The sequence below is a fragment of the Macaca fascicularis genome, chromosome 3 (assembly GCF_037993035.2).
Source record: "Macaca fascicularis isolate 582-1 chromosome 3, T2T-MFA8v1.1".
Classification (NCBI taxonomy): domain Eukaryota; kingdom Metazoa; phylum Chordata; class Mammalia; order Primates; family Cercopithecidae; genus Macaca; species Macaca fascicularis.
Genome location: NC_088377.1, coordinates 116,904,743 through 116,926,317, shown reverse-complemented (window position 1 = coordinate 116,926,317; position 21,575 = coordinate 116,904,743). Strand labels below are relative to the sequence as shown.

The 21,575-nt window shown below is 33.9% G+C and overlaps 1 long non-coding RNA gene across 5 annotated transcripts in view; it reads left to right on the top strand.

Moving 5' to 3' along the window:
• The window catches only part of LOC135970192 (uncharacterized), a 631,278-nt gene that overhangs the window by 209,327 nt on the left and 400,376 nt on the right, over positions 1-21,575 (top strand). For all 5 annotated transcript variants that reach the window (XR_012432622.1, XR_010585760.1, XR_012432623.1 and 2 more), the window contains one exon: positions 715-831. This is a non-coding gene — a long non-coding RNA (uncharacterized lncRNA). The remainder of the gene's footprint in view (positions 1-714; positions 832-21,575) is intronic.

Sequence of the window (21,575 nt, the reverse complement as noted above, 5' to 3'; positions counted from 1 at the left end):
CTCATTGGTTAAAATCTCCATTATGACTTTTTAATATATTTAATAACATGGGGATAATTAAGTGCCACTTAATGTCAACTGATTTTATTTAAAAAGCAATTTTTTATATTTTTCATAATTTGGTTTCAACTTCATGGACACCATTTGCTTTATGCTTTATGAATTTTAAACACATACTTAAAACTAACAATAACATTATTAAAATGTGAAAATATTGATACCATTAGCTAAAGCTTATCCACTAGGAAGAGCTGAGTGCTTTATCAAGTATATGTGACATTTTATGTCTAAAAATATTTAATAAAATATTATCAGTATTTTGAGATTAATACTGATAAAAGTAATATTAAGTTGAGATAAATGAAATGCCATTATGGTTATATAATAACTTGGAAGCTAAAAGTACAGAATAAATTTTATTGTGTGCTTCCAGCTAATTAGATTACTGAGTGTTTTGAAGAAACTAAAATAAAATTCTACATGTGTGATTTTTTAACATCAAAGATCCTTGTAAATTTTTTGTATGTTTACAAAATTAAACTGCTTTATAACCTATTTAGTACAAAATAGATCTAAAAGTAAGATACAGAAAAATGCAGGGCAGGGAGTCTCTCTGAATCTGCTGTGATTCTGGGGACTGCCCAATTCGTGAATTGTTCATTGTTCGATTAAACTTCTTTAAATTTAATTTGACTGAAGTTTTTATTTTAACAGATGGTGTCAGAAGCGTCGTTCAAAGTAGAGAGCTTTAATGAACCCCAGAATTGCTGAGTGAACAAGCAAGGTACCTGCAAGGACCCACTTGTTTCCTTTGATCGCTCAGAGCAGTGGGTAAGTTCTCTTTTGGATTTTGGAGCTCCACGGATTTGTGTTTTGAGCTTTCCAAGTTTCTTTGAGCAAATTTCTGTTCTAAACTGGGTTTGGAAGTAACTAGACTGAGTCCAGGATCAGATTTGATCTGGTAATTAACTGGCTTGGATCTAGTTAGAGGCCCCTTACATCTGACTGGGTCAGAAAGAAACTGGTAGTAAATAATAATATTGTCAGGGTTTTAAAGTTTGGCTTTGGAAAATTTGCAGTGATTTTTGTATTCTACCCCTTTGTTTCATTTGTCTTACATTCTTAGGTAGAAAAATCACTGGCTAAGTTAATCAAGGGAACCTGAGAGTAAAGCTGGTATTTTAGCTAAAAATGGGATCCTTAATTTCTAAAAAACTGATTTCCTTTCAACTTAAACATTAGGCCCAGGAAGCATTAAAGTCTTACAGAAATGATGAAATCTTACTAAAGATAACTTACAGTGGAACATTCTGAATGAACAACAATGCACTGAAGTTAATTTAAAAACGAGGGCTCCCCAAAATTAAATCTACTGACCTTGTAGCTTAGTTACTATTCTGATCCAAAGGAAATAGACTGCAACACCAATTGGCTGACTTTGGATAAGTAATGGTGTACATTTTACCTGAGTAAAGGATGTGATTGGGTTAGAAGCCCTCCCCTCCCTCTTGGTTAAAATGGATTAAAGGTGGCAGGGCCCAACCAGGGGCAAATTTGACCTTTGCCAGTTCAATATTAGGTGCTAAGCAGAGTGGCTACTGTCTGTGTTTTGTCACACATATTTTGCTCTGGCCAGAATGGAAAATGTTAATTTGTTTACCACATAAAGCCCCTTGGTCAACATTTTACAAAATGATGAGGATTTTGCCTGTGGTTCCATGATTTTCCATTGTGATGCAGCTTGGCCCCCAGAGGTATGGTGTGGCAAACAGCATTGCTAGGTAGGGCTCCTCATGGAAGAGGAACCTAGAAACTTGACATGCTGGCAAACGGGTAAGAATTTCCTTCCAGTCAGGCTTCTGGTCTTTCTTTCTCTGTGCAAACCAGTTGAATGAATGATAAAAATCACTGTTTATCTCCTCTGTAAAATTTTGATTAATGTGAAAGAGGATTCTGAGGCTAGTCTTAAACTGTGCTGAATCTGGTGTATTCTGTGCTACGAATTTGTCTTTCTGTGTCATTCTGTCATGAATAGGGGTACATTAGTATAGAACATGGGCTTAGGACCCCATAAGCTCACAATTCAAGATGGCCCAGCAAGCTGGTCAGTTACAAACTTTGCTGCAGGTCTCTGAAAAAAATAGAAAACCTGGATGAGGTCTCCATCTTGTTTTATGTCCTTGGGAGCTTAACCTTATAACCATATATCAGTAGTTTCTTTTGGCTTCTGCCATTTTACAGTGGTGGCCCAGGTTCAATCCTGGCTTAAGAAATGACTACTTTCTGGTTGGTATCTGTGTGATATTTACCATTTGATAGTTCTCTTCCCCTCCATGAACAACTTCTGCCTTCCCTTCTTGAATTTTTCTGTCTTCAAGCTACCTTTGAAGATTCTAGATATTGTAAAAACTGCATGTGTTCCTAGCCCTGTTTCTTGAAGGATGCTCCCTACAGCCAGTAATCCAATTAAGAAACTTCAATACTGGCAAATGAAAAATCTTACAATTGCCAGATCTTCTTCTGTCTGTCTGTGTAGTTATGTATGTGTTGCATGTGTGATGTTTATATAAAAGAGCTCTAATTAACTGGCTTAAAGAAAAATAAGCACTTAAATATTCTGAAAGAAAAATAAAAACTAATTCCTTTTAGTTCACATAACTTTAATAATCTTTTGGAAATAAAAAGTTTAAAATATTGTTGGTAAAATAAGGACATTTAGTCTAAATTAGGCAGGTCACATACTAGGTTTGCCAAAGACTGTAAGGTCATAAACTGCTGTGACTTTTGAAAATTGTTTAATTTATCTACCATGAACACATTAGATTCTAGATACGGCCTTGGGACATGTTGAATTAGCCATGCCCCCTAGCTATGCCCAGAAGGTTATAAAGAAAAGAGTCTATATAAGAGAGGATTTCATGTGGTAAATTCGTGTCCTAAATTAGAATAACTGGTTGTTTAAAAAGAGGGCTGTTTAGGACAAGTTAGAAAATCCAAGCATGTCGTAAATGGTCTGTGTAAGTCGTGAAATGATTGATGAAAGGAAATTTATGCACCAAAAGTAAAAGTTCCTAAGAGTTACCATTATAACATGAAATTAAGACTACTGAAAGTAAGTTTTATTAATACATGCAAGGTGTATGAGTAGCGTGAAATGTGTTTTTGGTTAAAGATTATGAGAAGGCGGCCAGGTGCCCTGTCTCAAGCCTGTAATCCCAGCACTTTGGGAAGCTGAGGTGGGAGGATCAGTTGAAGTCAGGAGTTCGAGACCAGCCTGTCCAACATGGTGAAACACCATCTCTATGAAAAGTACAGAAATTAACCCAGTGTGATGGCACACACTTGTCATTCCAGCTACTTGGGAGGCTAAGCAGGAGAATCTCTTGAACTCGGGAGATGCAGGTTGCAGTGAGCTGAGATTGCCCCACTGAACTCCTGGCTGGATGACAAAAAAAAAGGTTATAAGAAGTCATAGCATATAAATCTTTGCCAGAGGGTTAAAAGATTGTTTTAACTTAGATAAAGCTAAAAGTTTGAACAAGTTGTGGAAGGGTTGTAAAAATTTATCTTGTGAAAGAAATTCTCTGTGTGATAATTCTGTGTGGGATAAATTTCAGTTGGTCATGATATGTAATATTTTTAATGTGTTGCTGAGTTTGGGCTGCAAATGTTTTGTTGACTTTTTGTCTATATTCATGAGAAATATTGATACGTGGTTCCCTTTCTTGTGATATTTTTGTCTGGAGTTAGCTTTGGGGCAAGTCACAATGAGTTGAAAATTGTTCCAGCTTCTGAACTTTAACACTTTATGAATGATTCATGTCACCTCTTTTTAAAATACTTGATAGAATTTACCTGTAAAACTACCTGAATCTGAATTTTTCTTTCTTGGAAGCATTTTAATTACCAGTTTAACCCCTTTACTTTGTATACATGTATTTATATTTTCTATATCTTTTCTTGTCAGTATATATAATTTGTTTTTTATTTTAACCTTTGTCCATTTATTTAAGTTGTCTAATTTTTCAGCATAAAGTTGCTCTTATTCCCTTATATACATTTTAATTTCTGTAAAATCTATAATGATACACTATTTTTCATTTTGGATTTTCATTTTGTGTCTCTTTTTTCTTGTTCAGTATATATAAACTTTTGTCAATTTTGCTATTTTTTCCAACAAACCTGCCTGTGGTTTCATTGATTTTCTCTTTTCCCCATTTTACTAATTCTGTTCTAATCTTTATTACTTTTTTCTGCTTTCTTTGAGTTTGTTTTTTCCTCATTTTACTAGTTTCTTAAGGTAGAAATATATTTATTTGGGATTGTATTTAACATTAACATTTAAAGCTAAAATTTCTTTCTCTAAATACAGCTTTGCCTACATTGCTTAATTTTTTTTAAATGATGTGATTCAATTTTCAGTCATTTTAAAGTATTTTCTATTTTCCCTGTAAGTTATTTTTTGATCTATGAGTTACTTAGTAGTGTGTGGTTTATTTTCCAAAGATTAAAATTTCCATAGTTTTGTTGATTTCTAATTTAATATCTTTCTTTTGAGAATATACTCTATTTTATTCTTTTTAAAGCTGATTATAGATTACTATGTTATGGCCGAACATGTGGTTTATCATAGGATATTTTTCATATGCCCTTGGAAAGAATGTGTATTCTTTTGCTGTTAGATGGACTGTTCCATAGATTTCAGTTAGGTACAGGTCTTTGGGGAACAGGCAAGGATTATCTCTATTTTTATTCTCATTTTGAAGGGTAGTTTCACTGATCATTGAATTAATATTTGACATCTTCATTTTTTTAGATGTATAAATATGTCAACTCCCTGCATTCTAGCCTCCGTTAATTCTGAGAAGATGTTAGTTTTATTATAATTCTCTTTTACGTGCTAAATAGTTTTAAATCTCATTGTTTTGATGGTTTCCTTTTAGTTGTTTTTATTTTTGTTGTTGTTGTTTGTTTGTTTGTTTGTTTTGAGACAGAGTATCCCTCTGTTGCTGAGGCTGGAGTGCAGTGGCAAGATCTCTGCTCACTGCAACCTCCGCCCCCTGGGCTCAGGTGATTCTCCTGCCTCAATCTCCTGAGTAGCTGGGACTACAGGCACACACCACCATGCCTGGCCAATTTTTGTATTTTTGGTAGAGACAAGGTTTGGCAAAATTGGGCAGACTGGTCGCAAACTCCTGGCCTCAAGTAATCTGCTCACGTCGGCCTCCCAAAGTGCTGGGATTATAGGCGTGAGCTACTGGGCCTGGCTTTTTTTTTTTTTTTTTTTTTTTTTTTTTCCAGACAGCATCTTGCTCTGTCTCCCAGGCTGGAGTGCAGTGACACAATCTTGACTCACTGCAAACCTCCTTGGTGCACTGCAACCCTGCTGGGTTCAAGTGATTCTTATGGCTCAGCCTCCCAAGTAGCTGGGATTACAGGCATGCAACACCATGCCTGGCTAATTTTTGGCATTTTAATTAGAGACAGGATTTCACCATGTTGGCCAGGTTGGTCTCCAACTCCTGGCCTCAAGTGATTCGCCCTCCTTGGCCTCCCAAAGTGCTGGGATTACAGGTGTGAGCCACTGTGCCTGGCCTCTGCTTAGTTTTGGCTGTCCAAAGTTTGACTATGATATATCTACATGCAAATCTTTTTGTATTTATCCAATGTGGAATTTAATGAGCTTAATGGATATATAGATAAATGCTTTTCATCAAATTTGACATGTGTTTAGCCATTCCTTACTAACAAACCTTTTTTCTCCTTTTTTAATGTCTCCTCTATTCTATGACAGCACATAATTGAACTAAGCAACTACTCTGCCAGGGACAATCAAGAACTTACTTATATACTTACTGTAATGTGGATTAAGCCAAACTATATTATACTTGGTGCTTGTTGATACTTATTAAAGAAGAGTGCTGAAACCTACTGTTAGAAAACTAATAATTTACTCAGAGAAACAAGTAAAAACCACAGAAATTGCAAAGAAAATCCAAGGGAAGCAACACATGGAGTAAGAGTGAATTAGAGAAATAGAAGAAATCTTCAGTGAGGCAGAATTTCAACAGGAACACCAATGAAATATTTACATTAAAAAATCTACTAAATCTATGACATTTTGTGAAATTCAAACTTATTAAGTACACACAAACATATATTTACTTAGGTTCATAATGCGCTTCACTAATACACAGTATTTTATTAAAAATGTTAATTCTGATGATAGATGTTTACTCCAAGCACTAGTTGAAGAAATTCCAAATTACCCTTTCCTGTTGTAGATTAGAATGTATCATAATCTGAACATTGCCTCATATATATAAATAATCAAATATACTCTAAATCAGCAGTCCCCAAACTTTTTGGCACCAGAGACTGGTTTTGTGGAAGACAAGTTTTCCATGGGCTGGTTTTGGGGGTATGATTTCAGGATGATTCAAGCACATTACATTTATTGTGCACATTATTTTTATTATCATTACATTGGGATATATAATAAAATAATTATACAACTCACCATAATGTAGAATCAGTGGGAGCCATGAGCTTGTTTTCCTGCAACTGGATGGTCCCATGTGGGGGTGATGGGAGACAGTGACAGATCATCAGGCATTAGATTCTCATAAGTAGCATGCAACCTTGATTCCTCATATGTGCAGTTCACAATAAGATTCATGCTCCTGTGAAAAGCTACTGCTACCACTGATCTGACAGGAGGCAGAACTCAGGTGGTAATGAGAACAATGGGGGGAGCTGCTGTATATACAGATGAAACTTTGCTTGCTTGCTGTCTGCTTACCTCCTGCTGTGTGGCCTGGTTCCTAACAGGCCATAGACTGATACCAGTGTATGATAGCGGGAGGGGGGTGGGTTAGGGACCCCTGCTGTAAATAACAGTATCCATTTATGTGTTTGCATGTTAAATTTTTTAACTTAATAGAGCTTCTAAGTTTCACAACATACTGTCACCTTAGTTCCTAAGAGTAGAATTAAAATGTTTCCAGGAATGAGGAAGAAACATTTCTCATTCTAAAAATGAGGAAGAAACAATTTTTGCACACCTTGGAGATAATGAATCGATAAGATAACCAGATTCTTAATTTCAATTCAATGTATCAGAACATCCTTCTTGATTTTTATTTAGTCTGAAATGGAATTTCACTCTTGGTTATTTGAGAAATTAATGTTTCTCATCTTACTGAAACACATAATAAGCCTTCCCATTCTCTCCCAGTCTTAATGCCACCCTGACCTATGTAATTTCAGATAATAGACAAGCTGTCAAAAGGAATATATTGGCCAAAAATCACAAATACACTTTTTAAATGTAGCAAATGCCAAATATTGTTTCCAACTTTAAGTCAAGTTTTGTGAAATTATTATACCTCATTTAACATTTTCTTATGCTTTTAAAGAATGAAATGATGATTCCTTGACCATGATTACACCAAACTTGACTTGTGAACATGAATCAACATGATGTCATATAAGGTACTGAGGACTCAAAAGTAGAATGATATAGTATAGGTATAACATTAGCACTACCTGTTTCAGCTTTCAGTATATTATTCTTCTTAACATTTTCCTTTAAGATGAACACATGTTGATTTCAAACATTAAATGCAAATTCTTATTGACATTGATGATTATTATATAGTCCACTGTAGATTTTCAAGATAATGAAACTGGATTCACCCTTGCTGGAATGAATCCACCAAACTTATTGTGATTAATTTCTGTCTCAAGAAAATAGAATGCTGATCATAAATAAAGTTACATCTTAATGAAGTAAATGGAGGAAGGGAGGCAGTTAGATTCAGGTGTTTTACTTGAGCAAAATGGCACTCTAGTTTACCAAATAGAAATGAAGCATGACTTCAAATCTTCCAGAGAGAGATTGCTCACAGGAAGATTCAAACTATACACAATGGTATTTGGTTCTGAGGCAAATGAATGCTTGGAACACTAATACTCATAAGCTCCACTGGGCAGGTTAATTTGTTTCTATGTCTATAGATGTCAAAAGTATGTTTTTAATACCAGGTCTTTCATAATAAATCTTCAAAAGACAGTCATAAAAGGCATTTAGAAGATATTGTCAGATACAGAAAACCAATTTTACATGAACATCTAATTCTAATAATGTCCTCCAAAAGAGGCTCCAGAAAACTGCTTTTTAAATTTCTAGTACTTTGGAAATGTTCTACATTCAATAGTATTGCAAACTACATGGAGAAGAAATCATATCGTTAATTAAATTGATAGACCAGTCATGAAAATTTGGCTTTACAATGAGGGGACAGGATGTATAAGAGTTTGACAAAACAAAATTAATTACATCAGCAACACATAAAACATAATATCTAATCTTTAAGAAACCAAATCATATTAATATTTATGAATTTTCTCTTAAAAATATACAAGGTGCAGTGATGGGAACACACTGTCACTGCTGCTAAATAATTTTTGATGGCAAACATTCAGACATTAATTTTCATATCTCCAAATTACTATATACTCTAACATATGATAGGATTACTAAATATTTATATTAATGAATGAATTAGTATTCATTCTATTAATGAATAGTAAATAGTAAATTTAGTAAATAGTAAATCTATTTACTAAAAAAGTTAAAATATTTTTATCACTCATAGATTAAAAGTATTTCAATAAGACAAAGCTATTACTAGAGATTCATACAAATTTTTATAGAATAATATTATTCCTTCATTGATTCACTCATTCAGAGGAAAGTTATTTAACATCTACCATGTGCTAATTTTTGCAGAATTTGTGTGGAAATAAATTATATTTTCCTCTTAACAGCCTTGGGTTAGCCTATTTAGGCTATTTGCGAGATCTATTTTTAGATTTTCTTCTGATTCCAGTTAATTATTTTGCTAAAGTCATCCTGTATTCTGTGTACTAATGATGAGTGACTATGAAAGGTTCAGTTACATCAAATAAATGATAATATCTTAAAGGGATAGAAGCCATGAATGTGTTACATATAGCCACAGGGGAAGTGTTTTAAAATAACAGCAGACTTGTAATAAATTTGCCAGGGTTTCCATCACATAAGTCCACAGAATAGGCCTTAGTTACAGATTAACATTTAATTCAACACAATTTAATTAAATAAAGAGGGATTTTTGTATCTCATATCTCTCCTTTGTACAGAGCCCTCTTGTACATACTATGGTGGATATGTGTCACATCTTGCAAAGTCCTTAATGTTGAGCAGTTAAGAAAAAGTAACATTACTTGAAAACAAAACTATTATCAGTAGCTGTTCTAGATATGTTACCCTTACTATCTCTGAAACCCCACCATAGTCATGAAAGATGAGTGCATTCATCCCTGATTTACAGATGACAATTACTGTTCACTCATTGAGACTCAAATCTAGACTGACTCCGATGTCCACCTTCCCAAACTTCATGGAGGCACAAGAATCCTATATAGAATAAACATAATGTTTAAAAATCAAATAATAGCAAGAGAAACAAAACATGAGGCAGCATATTAACAAACAATAAAATGAGTGGTAATTACTGCTATGGAAGAAATCAGTAAAAATTGGTGTGGTCAAAAGACTTCAAGGAAAAATTAATGGAGAAGTGTTTAGATTACAGTTCAGTGGTTGGAAATCAGTAAAATCTAAGCAGACATGATGATAAGCATGGATTGTTTGGGATATTGAAAAAGGCTAACTTTTGAGACTTCAAAAAATGTCAATATATTTCAAAAAATGTCCATATATTTTGTGGACAACTTGAATGACAGAGTGTGGAATTCAGAGTTATTCTTACATATATCAACCCATATCAACTGCCCCACTCAAGGCAGTTGTTAAGGGTTGTTAAACCAACAACTAGCAGAGCGCTGGGAACTAATGAGACACTGTTATTTAAAATCATGAAAACTGAGACAGGCAGACCAGTTAGAAGACAACTGCAACACTTCAGGCATGGGGTTGTGAGGACAGGTTGAGCACACAAATTTTTTTTTAAAAATAGAAAAATACCTGTAAAAGGATCAATGGTACTTGGGACTGGGAGTTGGATGGGAGGAGTATGATGTGGTTCAAAATCTATTCATCTAATGTGGTTATGAGTCTGAAATCTTCCAAGAGGATATTAAATGCTCTTTTTTCACTAATTGGCTGTGACATCCTGCCAGGTGTTCCCTAGGTAGACAGGAAATCTGACAAAATTCCTGTCTACTGAAGAAGAATCCATAAAGTTGTCCCAGGTATTTGTGGAGTATGATGGGGAGGGTGTAGGAGTGCAGAAAATGTTACCTAGAAATGATCTTTTTGGTTTTAATTTTATAGGAAGCCTTCCTTTGACTGGAGATGGAGAATAATAGGTAGAGATGAACTTTAGCTAAATGCTAGCCAAATTAATGTCCATCAGGGGAATATTGTCTGGAATCTATGCCCATATACAGATTCTATTGCTTGAAAGGATGGGAGCAAAGACAAATGTGATTAAATTTCCCCCTCCTTTGCTGTGATGATTATTCAGATGTTCAGTGTGATTGATGCTGAAGTTAGGAAGACATGCTACTGGGAACTTGATGCACCACTTGTTTGGGTCATCCCTAGGGATACAGTTACATTTTCCCTTTTTTCTAATGATGCCATAATGTTCTTATGTGCTTCTGCCTCTAATTTTAAGTTCTTGCTCTTTCTCCCCATGCATACACACACACACACACACACACAAAAGCATACACCATGGAAGACATTAACATTATCATATCTACAAAGGAGATGGTGAAAGTCTTGTGTAGACTATCATTCAGCCTCCACACATTACACTAGAATCAGGTGGTTGATGACAATCATTACTCATCAAATAGGCTGGACTAGGGTTCTTTGAGTCCTGACTGCAAGTTAATCAACCTCCTTGCATGTTGAGGTTGGAAATAATTAACTACTTCTGAAAATTGGTGTTATTCAGTGGAGAATGACCCCACCCCACATCATCTACACTCTTGCCTCTCAAAGTATGATCCATGGACAAGCTGCTTGACATCCTCACATTGAAAGCTGTAGAAATCAGAGCCTCAGGCCCCACCCCAGAACTACTACATCAGAATCTGCATTTGACATGATCTCTGGTGATTCATGTTCAAATTAAAAATGGAGAAATATTCTTTCAGTTACTTTGATCATCACTTTTCATCTTATATATTCAACCAGTCCTGAGTGATATAAGTCTAATCCCTAATACAGCTTGCTTCTCACTCAGTCAGGACACTTCTTGAGGCAATGTAGACACTCATATGACAGATGTTATAGAATCATTGCTTGTGGTAAATCCATACCCTTAAGTAAAATTTAATAGCTGCCTTTCTTCACACCTTAAAAGGTAACCAAAATCACCATGACAAGAGAACTAGGCACACATGGTATAAATGTTCAAAAGATTTTATTTGCAAATCCAGATCTTCAATATAGCACATTATCATGGCTATATGGGCAGAAATTTATTTGTCATAACTGCTATTTTTAGTGAAGTCCACCTATGACATTGCTTCAGAAATGTGTCTCAAAGGTGAGACACTTAACTAAAAATATGTATAAAATGTATATTCTTATGGGGCTAGATGGATATTGATTCTGACTAAATTAAGCCGCTCTTAACTACTGTAGGAAAAATATTTAAACATTGCTTGTGACATCACATTAACAATGAATAATTCAGCTGAATTCAGTGTAAGAAAGATGTTTAATTTGAAGCTTTTGCCACATGAAATAAAAATGTGTGTTAAGAAACTTACTTTTGAGTAGCAAACATCAAACATTATCTTTATCCCTGAATCAAAAACTAGTGGAATTAGAAGAAAATGCATAAGATATTGAATTATATCAAATATTTAATTATATATATCTATTACACATATTTTCCCTGCTTATTCTGTTAAAATGCTTGAATTTTACATCAAATTGCATGTGGAATCAGTGTATAAAGAAATATGTAGGTCACAGAATGACCAACTGTAGAACAAGATTCCAAATTATAATACCTCACATTTCAAAACCGGCTGCTGATAATTTGACTAGTTTATATTTCTTTGGCATCAGCAGCAGTTCTGCTAAGGCAAAGTAAATGTCATAAAATGTTTTGTTTTCCAGCAGCCATAGGCAAATAATTGGCATCTGTTTTCTGTTGTCTAGCTGCAGTTGTGATTTCTGAAACAGAAGCTTCCATTCCTCATCTAATAACTTGTTGATTTGGGACCCTCAAGGGACCAAAAACAAACCCAAAAAAGAAAAAAAAGAAAAAAAAAAAAAAAGGAAAAAGGAAAACTTGTTGGAGGGAAGAAAATAATCAAACCCTGAAAACATTTGGGCTTCATAGTGTATTCCATCATAGAATGTTTGGACTCATCTGTGTCTCCAAAAATAAACAAGAAGAGGAAATGAGTAACTCTTCTTGTTAAACCTGAAACAATGAAGTTTCTATACTGCAAAATTTAAAAGAGACAAAAGGTCCTCTTAAAATAATTTTGTTCTAATTCACCTTCAAATACTTTTTGACAAGAGCAAAATGTTTTAGTTGTTATAAGGAAAAGGAAGAGAGCAAAGCCTCCAGAGTGGAGAAATTGGGTTTGCCTTGAATTTCAACATTTTTAAAAGCTCAGTTAAGTGGGGGATGTGATTATTTGTAGAGCAGGAAAGGCACTTACAAATGCAACTGTAGGAGGCTCTCTCTTTTTAATGTTTAAGAGCAGATAAAAACGCCACTTTCACTGACTTCAGGCGTTCTTCTGGCTCAGGACTAGGCCATTAATAGTCATTAACACTCTTTCAAATGTATTGCCAGAGTGGTAATGAAATCAACACCTTCTCATTTTTATACTGAAGCTCTGCCAAAGAGCATTTGGTCTTGTCACTACATAGCGATGTGCTGTGCGATGTGCTTGCTACTTAAGATATCAACATAAACACTGAATAAAAACATAAAACTTTTATGATATTGGGGCATGTTGCCATTATATTGTAAATCAATATAGATCAATTATTCAAACCTAGCCCATTGTTTAACGAATGGAGGGCAGACAAGCCAGTTGCAGTGTAAACTGGGTCTATTTTCCTATTCAGAGTTGAACATCAATTTAGGTTTTTCAAACAAATCATTAGCTGAAAAGCTATCCTTAGAAATTTGATTCCATGCCATGCTCCCACCATTTGTCATTTAGGGAAATATCTCAAAGAATCAGTTAATATGATGAGTACCTTTTTTTTCCCCCCATAAAAGAAGACCTAATCTAAAGTGTTGATGGTCTGCAAGTTTTAGTTTAAATTAGATGCACAGATTTAGCAGTTGCTGCTCCACCTCACCTTCCTTTATAATTATGCAATATGAATAATTTATGCTGAATTTGGTAATATAGGACACTATTTCTGAGAAGCGAAGGACAGACTGACAGATGATAGAAAGGAAAGGAGGGAGGGAGGGAAGAGGGAAGGAAAGAAAGAAGTCTTCCTTTTAACCTACTTTATTTAGAATTTCATTTTCTTTCCTTTTCTTCCTGATTTTCCTTCATTATTGAAACGTATTTGTATGTTGGAAAAATACCTTCCCTTCTTAAGTTCCCCAAAGCTATAACATGGGCAAAAGAAACAAGTTAGCAAGGGGGATGAAGACATCTGTGTTCACCGCTTTCCAGCACAGACCACAACTGCTTACTCCATAACCAAGTTGTGGTAAACCTGCCCTACTTAATCTTATTCCTTTCTGGCTTCCTCTTTCTTTGAGCCCTGTCATGGGAGAACCATCCACCTCCTGTAAGCCACAACTGTCTAGGAGGTTCAATGTATGTGTGTTGTCCTCAGAAGAGAATATATATATATATTTTCTAATCTCTATGTTTTCAAAAACTAATTATTATAACTTACAAGGGCATCACGCTTTCTCACAGAGGGTCTAAGTATAAAATAGAAGAGATTGAGGGACATGAAATAAACTTTTCTAACCTAAGCTATGATCTATTGTAGCTACTCCCAATGGCTTCAAGAGAATTGTTCACTAATATTGTGGCCAGTAAGATTGAGAAACTCTATGTACTCATTCTGTTTTGCTTTAGCAAAAGAACATATGTATTCTGTTGTTCTTGAGTCCCAAGCAGTACAATAGATAATAGATCAACAGGGAAGAGTCGTTGTGCTGTGTAATTACTGGTTCTAAAGGAAAAAAGAAAATGTTTACATAAGCAATAGACTATAATATATTTTGAAATTAAGTGATGTGACATGTGGTATAAATAAAGTACTATAGGAGCAGTAAGACAGAAGTAAAAGGCCACATTTGGCCAAATGGCATGTACCTATTTTTCTACTGCTACTATCCAAATACATGCTTATGTTGGCAGAGAGAATGCAGATGGAGAGCAGTCAGCTTTAGAGTGGGAAGAAGACTGGTGAATTGGAGACTTAGAGCCAGCATTTTGAGGAATGTCATTGAGAAAAGCATAGCCTTCCATGCAGAAAATTTGAGGGAAATCCTGAATCACGTGCTGTACTTTGAAAATGTATACAAAGACTCTGCTCCATGAAGCCAGCAACCAAGCCAAGGGGATGTTAAAACCAAGAATTCAAGGAAAGATGAGTTTAAGAGTTACCACCAACTATTCACTCCAGACAAACTGGAGATGGATGTCAAAAAGCGCCCCCTATCTTTACCTCATGGAAAGCCTGCAGTCACTACTGTGTGTTATATATCTTCAGGATTTATCAACTTTGAAATCATGAGTGATTAAATATTAAATATGGTATTTCAGGATCTATGTTAAAATGAACTAATTTCCAGATGGATTGCATAACTGATCATAAAATTAATTGGTTAATTAATTTTAAATAAAATTAAATGACCATATAATTAATAAAATTATCTATATAGGCTCTTAAAATATTGTTGACAATATTTGAACATCTCATATAAAGGTCAGTCCATTTAAACGTTTTCAAAGTCTATATCCTCTGGCCGTACATAATATTTGTAAAATCTCTTATACAATTGCCATTTTCGTATGAAGAGCTCACATTTTCAGAAACGCTTAGCTTCTCATACTAAAATGTCTTTCATTTTTACTCTGGCCCTCAGCAAAGAAAAATTTCCCCCTCCCCCCAATTTTTCCTTGTTCTGTCTAGAAGTGATATACAATGTTTTGCTTTGATTATTAGAGAAGAAAGCGGTAATATTAAAAAAAAAAAAAAAAACCTAATTACCGTTAAAGCCTTGCTCGGACACAAAAATTACAAGGAATATTCAGGCAGAAATAATATAATTTACTATATTATGAAATTTTTGTTTCCCTGTTAAATAAAATATATTTGACCTAATGAGCCCTCTTACAGACATTTCTCCTGACTCCTCTTACCTTTGATTTCAAGTATGCACACTCTACCTTGGAGTTCTTCCTTTTCTTGAACTGCCTAAGTGAACAAATTTCAAAGAAGAGAAGAGTCCTCCAGGGTAATCTTAGAGGATATCTACTTAAGTATGAAAAAGAGAATACGGAAACTCTAAGATGTTTCCTGTAATTATTAATAAATAACTGAAAACTCAAGGATTGGCATAAAGATGCTCCTTCTCGAGTCACAATATTCTTGCATGAATATTGGGTATATTGTATAATGAAATGTATATTAGACAGTGTCTGTGGCGAGAAAGCATGTGTATATAACAACACTGAGTTTTGTGTATGTCTGTTTTTCTAAAACATTGCTTCCTGGGTGCATATTAAAATTTGTTATAAAAAACTATTTTAATTTCACAAGCATATTTGCCTTACAGCTTGTGGTCATATTAAAGGGGGTCGTTACAATGAAAACATTCATTTTTTTTAGAATACACTTAGGTACATTTAGAAAAGCCATTTGGGTTTTTAATAATTCCCTGTGAAAGACGTTAAATATTAAGACCTACCTGAACACAGCAATCACGGATCAGAAACTGATAGTATATTTAAATATAATCAAAATACAAAATAGCTATTTTTCTACAAAATGTGACTACCAAAATTATCCTGGCACAAGTTTCTGGGAGGCTCTCTACCCTCATTTTATAATTAGGAGCAATAAGTGCCAAGAAAGACTGCAGGACTCCCATGGCCACATAGCCAGTTAAGAGGGAGCAGCAATAAAACATGGTTTAATGGTATTCTTTCTATAGCTACCCATCTCTAAATAAATGCTGAGACTACCTGAAACTACTCATTTCAACATTTATCTTGTATATTAACATACTTAGGCATTTTGCAATTTTCATGCAAAATTATTTTTAGTAGTATTATAAACAAAACACAAAAACTAGGCTGAGGATATTATATAATTTATTAAGAAAATGTATACATTGTGTAAACTAATTAAATATATTAGAATTTTTATACAATATCTGTTGACTTTTAGGAATCAATCTAACTTTGCAAATTTCAAGTCTTCTATATGAACTTCTTGGAGCTGATTTTAGTTTTGGTGTCATTAAGTTGTTCTTTCTCATAAAATTCAAGCATATATGTAATCCTGATAAGTCTGAATAAATTTGAAAGTATAATGGTAATTATGCATGCCATAGAAAAATTAGGGATCTATATCAAATTTTGGTTCCAGAAATAAAAGAATATTTTATGACCAATGCCAGTATTTCCAAGAGAGGGTCTGAGAATTCCACATTTAAAATAGGGTCAGAGACTTTATCAAAATTAGAAAGAAAAATAAGCTGCTTTTCAATCCTGTTTAAGAAAATGAAAAAGTAACACAGCAACTGGAAAAACAAAATTTGTAATACATGTATCTGACAAGACTTACCTAGGATATATAAAGAACTACTACAATAACAACAACAATAAACAGCTCAATAAAAAATTATCAGAGAACTTGAAGAAAAGGTATAGGAATGGCCAATAAGCATATCAGAAATGCTCAATAATATTAGTCAATATACCAGGGAAATGCAAATTAAAACACAACGCCAAAAAATGCAAATAAAAATCACCAAGCTTATTTTCTCAAAAAGCTAAAACACACACACTAAAAGACACTATGAAGTGTTGGTGAGGATGTAGAGAAACTGGAACTCTCATAAGTTTCTGCTGGGAACATAATATGGTACAGTCACTTCGGAACAAAGGATTGAGATTTTCTTATATAGTGAAACATAAACCTACCATATGACTCACAAAGTTTACTCTTTGGTTTTTACTTAAGACGAATGTTAACATATGTTCACACCAAATACACAGAAATTCACAGTAACTTTATTTTGTAATAGTTCCAACTGGGAACAACATATATGTCCCTCAAAGGGTGAACGAATAAATAATAGAATGCTAAATAGTAATAAAAAGAAAAACTACTCTTACAAAGAACATCATAGATGAATTTTAAAAATATTATGTTACATTAAAGAGTACATGCACGGAGTATATACAAAGAATAGTACAAAAACATACATACTCTGTGATTTAATTTATATAACTTTCTAGAATAAATTAAACTGTATGGTAGAAACCGAAACTGTGATTACCTGGAGCTGAAAATAGGAGTGGGGCCACTAGAAAGAGGCACAAGAAAACTTCTTGGGTTGGTAGTAACATTCTATACCTTAAAAAGGGTAAATCCATTTGTCAAAACTCATTAATCTGTGCACTTATAATCCCAGTATGTAAACTAAACCTCAATGTACTTCTCCAAAAAAAGGAACAGAAATACAATGTAAGAAGAAAAGGTAAAGTCAAAGGAAAATTTTGAATATTTTTTTCTCTATGTGTTGATTAGGTTTTAGTAATGGCAAATACACACTTCTGAAATTGTCACTTCTGTAACTTGTTTATTGATATTTATATGTAAAATCAAAGAGCATTTTTGACACCCAAAAGAGTAATTCCAACTTTAGTACAGATTTTAAGGTTGTGCTATGGTTTTTATGGATGTTAGGTTTTTTATCTACTACCTTCTACTTTTATTTTTTATGTCTTCTCATTCTGCAGGAATTATGTGAAATAAAAATGCTGAGACAGACTACATGACAATTAATTTTTTTTCTTCCCACTTTATGCCCTCATCTATTCATATGATGTTAAGTACAAAGTATTTAATCATATTCCAGAATAAGATATATGCATTCCTTTCAACAGGGTACACATTTATTGTTGCAAATAAGCTAATAGCAAATTATAACCTCATAAGTGATGTGATCACATTAAATAAAAGATGTTTTGTTGATGGAATGATTTAAAGATGATGTCAGAAATTGTAGGGTCACCTGCAGAACCATGTTGACTAGTATGGGCTTTATTCTGAGATCGTTGGCAGACTGTTGATAGGTCGTAATTAGAATTTAAGATGATTTAGTGTGTATTTAGAAAGATCTCTGCTGTCAACTTGTTAAGAATGAATTGATTGAATCACTACTGTAAGCCAAAAATGTGGTGTCCTGGGCAGTTCTCCAGGCATAGATAACAATGGCATGTAGCTATGATAGTGATAGATAGACTAGGGAGAAAGAAAAAAAAAATTGGTAAATAGTTTGGATGTGACTTGTGTATATCTCAAATACTTCATCTGAAAAACAAGGATTCTGATACTATGATAGAAGTGTCTTGGGATTGGGATAACCAAGTATTACTCCATAGACTTAGTTTATGAGGAAGTACATACTACCCTTATTGATCTCATCATCTTTAAAAAATCTTAGTGTTAATAGAAATTTACATACCAAATTTCAGGGATTCAAACTTTTTATAGGAGCAATATAGTCCCCAAAGGTGAGTGTTTTAGCTTAAGATTTTTATAGTCAATGTTCTAATTTCACAGTTTTATTTAATACTAAACTCAAAGCCTTGGTGGTTGCTTCTCTTGAGTTTTAGGGGTAAAAAGCATGAATCATTGGAAATATTGCCTCCAAAAAAAGTAAAGTACTGTTGCTTTGCTGTACGAGAAATATTTTTTAATGTGGTATTCTCAATAGTTCTGCAATACATCTCTTTAAATGCAGTTGTAATTTTACCTAAATGTTATGTTCTAGAAGTCCCACTATATTTTACAGTTTTGAGTATTTCTTTTTCATGTGGTATTTCAGCTTTCTATTTTACTTCAATATTGTATTTTAATTTTTCCACATATTTTCAAGATTTATGAATCTGAGGACTTATAATTTGTTCTTGAATAATAGCAGGTTGCATACTTCTTATAACTCTAGAAATATTGTGAACTAAATAGATATGGACAGATATGATGCTTAAGAATTTTTTTTTCTTTTGGCAGGAAATTCAATGTTTTGTTTTACTTATTTCTTTACTAGATTCAAAACTGATTTATAAATAATATGTTTGACTCTCAAAGGGTCCCCTAATTATCTTTTTCTCGGTATTTTAACCTGAACAACTCCTCTGTATCAGTACTTTAAAACTCAGATCAAATACTTGTTGTTTTGTAGAATATTGTTCAAATTCGCATACAAATTATTTTTATTATGCATAATTCATTTGTGTCTCCGATAAAATAAACAATTATTTATCTATTATTTTATTTGTTAATTCAACACATTGCTGGAGCATCTACTATTTGTGAGGCACTACAAAATGCACTAGCTATATACTGCTGAGTAAAGTAGTGCTTCTGCTTCCAGGCAGCTTATGCTCTTATCTTTCACATTTTTACTAGAATTCTTTCCTTCCATTAACAAATATTTATTGAGTGACTTCTATGCACTAGACTGCTTTGGCACTTTGAATACATTATCACAAGAAAATGTGAAGATTTTGTGGTCATAGGGCTCACATTCTAGCAGAAGGAGACAGTCAATAAACAAAAACACTATAAATTATACTGTGCTAAATGGTGATAAATTCTATGGAATAAAGAAAAAGTAGAACAGGTTAGGAGGACTTGAGTGTACTCTGGTGATTGGGCAGGAAGAGAGGTCAAGATACTGTACTAAAGTGTAATCAGCATGCTGGGATAATATTTGAACAGATACTTGAAAGATGTAAGAGAATTGGGAAGTAAATATCTGAGGAAGATCATCCCAGGCAGGGGGAATTACCAGTGCAAAAGTCTTAATAAAGGAGCATGTGGCATGTTAGAGTTACAGCAAGGAAATCATATGCCTGGAAAACAGTAAACAAGAAGATAGTAGAAAAAGAATCTGCCAGCAATGTAAAAAACTTATAGATAAATATATAACTGCTTCTCTAGAATATTCTAGAAAATTCTAGAATATATGAGGATGACTTGATATCTGTTATCTCTATGCCTTATGTCAGCTAAAGTTCTGTCTTACATTGTGTTCTATATTCTGTTTTCTCCTTTGTCCTCAGTAGATGTGCACAACTATCCTCTTTAAAAATCATATATTTGAATGAATTTCCAAACTTTTCTCTGGTCCATAATAAAATAAGGATTCCAATAGTGTATACCTCCTGGGTAAATCAGAGAAAATCAGTAAGAAGGAAATTAAATCCATATGATTAACTTTTAATGTTACTCTAAGGACAAAATAGGTGTTGAGCCTTAGGCTGATCCTGCTATTTTTGGTGTTTTTTGTTTGTTTGTTTGTTTGATTTTTCCCAGTTCTATGGGTCTGTAGAGAGGCTTGCAAAGGACCAGCAGCTTTCAATTAGTTATAAAACAAGGCAGATACTTGCTTTTTAAGACCAATCGCTTTAGGTCCTTGCTTTTAGTCTAAGCCAACAGAAAACAGATACAAAAGATATGATCTTGAAACTTAAGTAACTTACTTCTTTGGTTGAGCTTGAAAGAAATTTTAAACTATTTGTGAGAATAAAATAATAATTGTAGGCTTGTTATTTCTAAAAAACAAAACAAACAACAACAACAATAACAGGGTCTTGCTCTGTTGATCTTGGTTCACTGCAACCTCGGTATCCTGGACTCATGTGATCCTCCCACCTCAGCCTTCCTAGTAGCTGGGACTCTAGAGAGAGAATAGCCAGGTGTGGTGGTGATCGCCTGTTGTCCCATCTACTAGGAAGGCTGAGGTGGGAGGATCAAGCATATATACACATACATATATACACACACACACACACACATATATACAGACACGTGCGTGCACACGCGCACACACACACACACGTATATACTTATACCTATATACTTCTATCGCTATACTTATATATGCATACACACACTTATATATATGTGTGTATATATATACTTATATATATACTTCTTTCTCTGTATATATATATGCTTATATATATATACGCATATATGAGAGAGAGAAGTATGTGGCATGTTAGAGTTACAGCAAGGAAATCATATGCCTGGTAAACAGTAAGCAAGAAGACAGTAGAAAAAGAGTCTGCCAGCAATGTAAAAAACTTATAGGTAAATATATAACTGCTTCTCTAGAATATTCTAGAAAATTCTAGAATATATCAGGATGACTCGATATCTGTTATCTCTGTGCCTGATGTCAGCAAAAGTGCTGTCTTACATTGTGTTATGTGTTCTGTATTCTGTTCTCTCCTTTGTCCTCCGTAGATGTGCACAACTATCCTCTTTAAAAGTAATATATTTGAATGAATTT